General features: G+C 53.0%; 1 long non-coding RNA gene across 1 annotated transcript; it reads right to left on the minus strand.

Moving 5' to 3' along the window:
* Positions 1–1,998: 1,998 nt before the first annotated feature.
* Positions 1,999–5,755, minus strand: LOC141041498 (uncharacterized). Its single transcript, XR_012201656.1, has 3 exons — positions 5,422–5,755; positions 3,778–3,852; positions 1,999–2,260 (listed from the first exon to the last, which is right to left on the minus strand). It is a non-coding gene; the product is annotated as an uncharacterized lncRNA (long non-coding RNA).

The raw sequence follows: 5,755 nt of genomic DNA on the forward strand, positions 1-5,755 counted from the left end.
ACCAAGATAGCAATTGTGTATATGCAGGAACAATCTTGTGGCACAAGGGATGATATGATGATACCAAGATGATATGGTATGTATGCAATGGAAGGTACGGATCACTAATGTGCACAAGTAACGTTGCCGGCAATACTCAAAGGCTAGTCTCGATAGGCAAGTGACGCAAAATGGGCTAAGGGGTAAACAATGTAATGGCAAGAATGTACAATGAAGGGATACCACGATACCAAGATGATATAGAGGTTACCGTTCTTACTTACGGTTAGGTTGTCAAAATGGTGAAGTGATCGATGTCGAAGACGACCTCGTGGCGATGATGAGTGGTGGTGTTCTTGATGTAGATACCAAGATGATGTAGACCCGTCCCTAAGTAGCCGAAACACCTTAGGAAACGGTAAAAACCGCAAACTCAAAATCTCCAAAGGCAAATGTCAAATGGTGGTAGCGGAATGCGATGGTGGTTCCGGAGTTAGCAATGCGGAAGTGGTGTTGGTGGTAGATGACGAAGCAACCGTCCCTAAGTAGCCGAAACACCTTAGGAGACTCAAGTCACCACTCAAGTAACCACAAATGCTATATGGGTCAAAATTGGGTTAGGTTGCGGAAAGCTATGGTGGTTTGGCGGATGATATGGTGGATGGTCTATGCAAAGATGCCAAAATGCCAAATTTTGATGGAGTCAAATGGTGGTAAAACCAAGATGAGCAGCTCGGGCATGTCGCTAGCTTTTCAACGAGCCAAAGAACACCCAAATCGGAGTTCGGGAGTGAAAGTTATGAGTGAAAACGTAAAGTGCACGCGGCTGATTCTGGGGGTGCGGTTGCCCGGGGTGGAAGGTGCGGGCACCCGGGGTGGTCCGAGGTAAACAGCCCGGGGGTGCGGGTGCCCGGGGTTTGGGGTGCGTGCACCCGGGGTGGTCAGCGGGGGTGGGAGGGGGGGTCCGGGTGCCCGGGGTTTGAGGTCCGGGTGCCCGGAGGTGTCTGATTTGGGCGGAAATTCGTGGGAAAGTGGAAGAAATTGGTGGATTTCGTGGAGGGAAAGGTGGAGATGGATGGGGGAAGGCTAGATCCACTCGAAACCAAGCAAATCCATGGATCAAATCCAACAAAACCTTATCAAACCAACAAATCACAAAAACAATTGGGGCTATTTTTGGTGGGGAATTTTCGAAATTGGGGAAGAACGGCTAGAGAACAAGAAGGGAGGCTCCAATTTCGTGAGAAACCATGGCTCATGATACCAAGATGTTGTAGGGTGGAACCCTAGATGGAGATCTTTCACGAATTGGAGGGGAAGTCCCCAAGAACACGAAGAACAAGAAGAACACAAGAGAGGGAAAACACTCAAATTGACTAGATCCAATCACACATATGCTAGATCCAATCACACAAAGAGAGATACAATGATTCAAAGACAACAAAGGAAAGATATAAGGTACTAGTTCATCCCAGAGGAATGAGGTCTTGAAGGGGGCCACCCATGAGGGGGTCTTGAGGTTGGTCACTCCAAGAGGAGGTCTTGATCTCCTAGTGGAGTGGATCCATGGAGCAAAGCTCACATATGTCTATCATATACTTTGCTATCCTCTAAATGAGCTAGGTGGGGGGGGGTACTTATAGTCTAGGGGCGAAATAAGAGGTGGAGATGGGTACATGGGAAAAAGCCCAACAAGGCACGCAGGCCCTCGGAGTGGTCCGGGCACCCGGGGGCCAAGGCCGGGCACCCGGGGGTGGCTGGGGGCAGCGCTGGGGTGGTGCGGGCACCCGGGCCCTCCATGGTCGGGCACCCGGGGCCGGCTGAGAGCGGCGCCAGGGGAGGGGCCGGGCCTCCGGGGCCAAAGTGCCCGGGCACCCGGGGTGTCCAGGACTCCTCCTTCTCTCTTGTCGCACGTCTGTGACGCCCCCAATTCGACCGTACACTAATCATACACGCAAATGTGTACGATGAAGACCAGGGACTCACGGGAAGATATCACAACACAACTCTAGACACAAATAAAATAATACAAGCTTCATATTACAAGCCAGGGGCCTCGAGGGCTCGAATACAAGCTCGATACACAAGAGTCAGCGGAAGCAACAATATCTGAGTACAGACATAAAGTTAGACAAGGATGCCTTAAGAGGGCTAGCACAAAAGCAACACGATTGAAGAGGCAAGGCCTCCTGCCTAGGACCTCCTAACTACTCCTGGTCGTCGACGATCTCCACGTAGTAGCATCCGTCGGCGGTGGCATCTGGCTCCAAGGATCCACCATCTGGTTGCATCAACCGGAAATAAGAAGGAAGGGGGAAAAGGGGTAGCAAAGCAACCGTGAGTACTCATCCAAAGTACCCGCAAGCATCAGATCTATGCTAAGTATGCATTGGTATCAAATGGAAGGGCTGTATCTGTGGACTGAACTGCAGAATGCCAGAATAGAGGGGAAGGCCTAGCCTATCGAAGACTAGCATCTTCAAGCAGCTCCAAGCATCTTGCAGCATGTAGAAGAGTAAAGAATAGCAGTTTATATTTAACAAACATGTTGTAGCATTAACGCCTAGAGATCCTTCCTCGACTCCCTACGAGAAAGCAATCTCGGAGCCACATATCCATCTCATGTCTCAAGTATCCATTTCTAGTTGTATAAGATCAGGATACAAGTCTGAACGTCCATTACCGTGGACACGGTATTCGAATATATATCTTCCCTGCAGGGGTGCACCACGTTTTCCAACACGCTCGATCACTCTGGCCGGACACACCTTTCTGGGGTCAATGCCCGGCCTCGGAAGATCAACACGTCGTAGCCCTACCTAGGCTCAGCAGAGAGGTCCCCGCCGGTCTACATCCTAAGCACTCCGAGGTCTGGGCCCATCGCCCGTTGCACTCCGGGTCGTTGCGAGCAGGGCGGACCAGGCTCCACCACTACAGGATGGTGCCGGCCCAGCCGTGCCGCAATGCTGAACTGGACGTCTGACAAAGCTTCGGCTGATACTACGTCATCGAGGCCCATAACTATTCTCGTGTGGTAGTTAGTGCGTAAAGGCCAAAGGCCAATTCAGAACAAATACCCAAACCTGTTAGTGCATTAACAACTAAAGTAGTGACGGCTGTCGGGACAAGTCCGGAGCTATCACCCCCTCCTAGGTGATATCGCTAAACAGCTAGCCGCCACCGTCACATCGCACGGGTGCTCTCCGGGCCCGCCCGGCTTTCACAACGGTCTCAAGTAAATTCAAAGTAACTGTGTGTCCAGACATCAAGGGGAAAACCCAAGGAATCACCCCCGGTGGATTCCACTCAATGTAATCATCAAGGTGAACGTAAGAGGGACCACCCTCGAGGTTCACACTTGAGGTGTTGCACGACAGAGCCGTATCGGGAATGGTGAAAGAGGAAACCGCCCTCGATTACCACGACCGAATAGCTACACTACAGAATTATCATCAGGAGTGCGTTATGAGGGATCACCCTCGGCACTCGATAGTAGCTCTGCAGAGTCGAGCAACAAAAGGGGCGTGATGTGATGTGAGGTGTCGGGCTCTGGTCGTCGATCACGTTGATCGAGTCGTCGATGATGAAGCAGGGGCAACAAGGACAAGGTGGGGGTCACTGATGGATCACTAGCCAACCTATACTAAGCAGTTTAGGATAAGCAGGTAGGTAACAATAAGCAGGTTACAAAAGCAGGCTATGCATCAGAATAGGAGCAATCAATAACAGTAGCAAAATCTAATGCAAGCATGAGAGAATGGAATGGGAGATATCGGGATGATCAAAGGGGGGGCTTGCCTGGAAGCTCCGATGAAAGGGAAGAAGGGTCGTCGTCGACGTAGTCGATCACACGTGCAGCATCAGTCTCGGGGTCTACCGGAGAGAAGAGGGGGAAGAAACAATAAATACAGAGCAAACAAGATGCATGACAAGTCAACAAGCAGAGCTAGGGGTATTCTAACACGGTGCTACGCGATACCAGGGAAGGGGGAAACATCCGGGAAAGTTTTCCCGAAGTTTGCATTTTTTGGGCACATGAAACGAAGGGGAAGGTTGCATGTTCGCTATGCTAGGGATGTGTGGCGGACGAACGGATCACGTATTCGGGTTCGTCTTATCGTTCTGAGCAACTTTCATGTACAAAGCTTTTTCATCCGAGTTACGGTTTATTTTCTATGAATTTTTAAAATTTTAAACACTATTCTTAAATTATTATTAATCCGAATTAAAAGGGGAAATTGCTATGTGCACCCAGCAGAGTGCACACAGCAGGGCCACCGGAGGCTGACAGTGGGTCCAGGGGTCCCTGTTGACTCAGTCAACAGTGCAGTCAACAGTCAACTGTTTGACTATTGACTGGTCAAAACTGTAGATGGGGCCAGATGTCATTCACACATATCTTGCATTTTCTTTTTAAGTGGATATTTAGAGGGGGTCCACCTGTCATTTGCACTATACCTAACAACCGATTAGACTAACTAGTAGGAGTACTAATTAGCTAACGGAGAGCCGGCCGGCCACCACACACATAATACACACACGCATACACAGTGCTAGGGATTAATTCTATTTTCTGTTGAGAAAAGATAGCATTTTGTGATTTTCATAGGAATTAATCCATGCATCAAATTGATTTGGTCCAATAGAAACATTTGAGCTTTGACAAGTGTTCTACCTAGTCAAATTATTTTTACTCCTGTTAACCGTGGTTTTGCCGCAGTTTAGGGGCTGTCCAAAGGGTTAGTTAGTGTAAAATTTGAAAAGCTAGCTAGCACTAGCTACAGTACTAGCATCAGTACAACAAGTAGCGGCGGGAGCAAGCGGGCGGGAGCGCTGCAGGCGTGCGAGGCGCAGCAGCAGCCATAGGTAGAGCAGCGGTAGCACGCGGCGACGGCGACGTGCAGCGCGGCGCGGTGGCGTGCGACAGCGGTGGATGCGGTGCACGCCACGGAGCAGAGCAGGTGCGGTAGCGGCGTCATCAGGCAGCTGTAGCTGCTGTAGGCAACAGCGCAGCACGCAGCTGCGGGCGGTAGGGCCACTCGTGGGCATCGCCGGAGCGGGGCGCGGGCGCAGTCGGGCAGGGAGGTGTGGGGCATGGTCGGGCTGGGCGCGATGCGGGCGTGGACGCGGACGGCGTGGTCGGGGCCGCGGGCGAGCAGGGGCTCGGGCGCAGTGAGTGCGGCCCGGACGCAGTCACGGCGGCAAGGCAGTGAGTAGAGGGCCACGGCGCAGCGCAGCCGAAGCAGGGGCTCGTACGTGCGACGCAGCGCAGCGAGCGGGTGCGCGGGAGGCGAGGAGCACGAGGCCGTGCTCATGGACGAGCCTGGCCGGCTATGGCTGCGGTGACGAGGGGAAGCAACGACGGCGAGCTCGGCTACGTGGCGTCTACAACTTCGGGCGACTGAAGACGACGCCAAGGGAGGGAAGGGAGCGGGAGCTCACCGGGCGGCTCACGGAGGCCGGCGTCAGATTATTAGCTGCAGGGGTGGCCGGAGGTGAGGAAGGTCAACGGCGAGTTCGTGGTGGCCGACGGAGAAGAAGAAGAAGCAGACGGCTTGGTGGCTGCTCCCCGGCTCGTCGGCTCGGCGTAGTCGACGCAGTCGTGGACGATGGGGTCCATGGACGCCTCGGACACGGACAGCGATGACGGTCGCCGCGGTGGTCGACGGTGGCGGCCACAGCAACGCTCGTCGATGGCGGATCTGGAGAGGGAGGTGGAGCAGGAGGGAGAGGATAGTGGAGTGCGTGAGTGGGGAGGCAGGAGGAAGTGGGAGAG

The sequence above is a fragment of the Aegilops tauschii genome, chromosome 2, assembly GCF_002575655.3.
Source record: "Aegilops tauschii subsp. strangulata cultivar AL8/78 chromosome 2, Aet v6.0, whole genome shotgun sequence".
Taxonomy (NCBI): Eukaryota; Viridiplantae; Streptophyta; class Magnoliopsida; order Poales; family Poaceae; genus Aegilops; species Aegilops tauschii.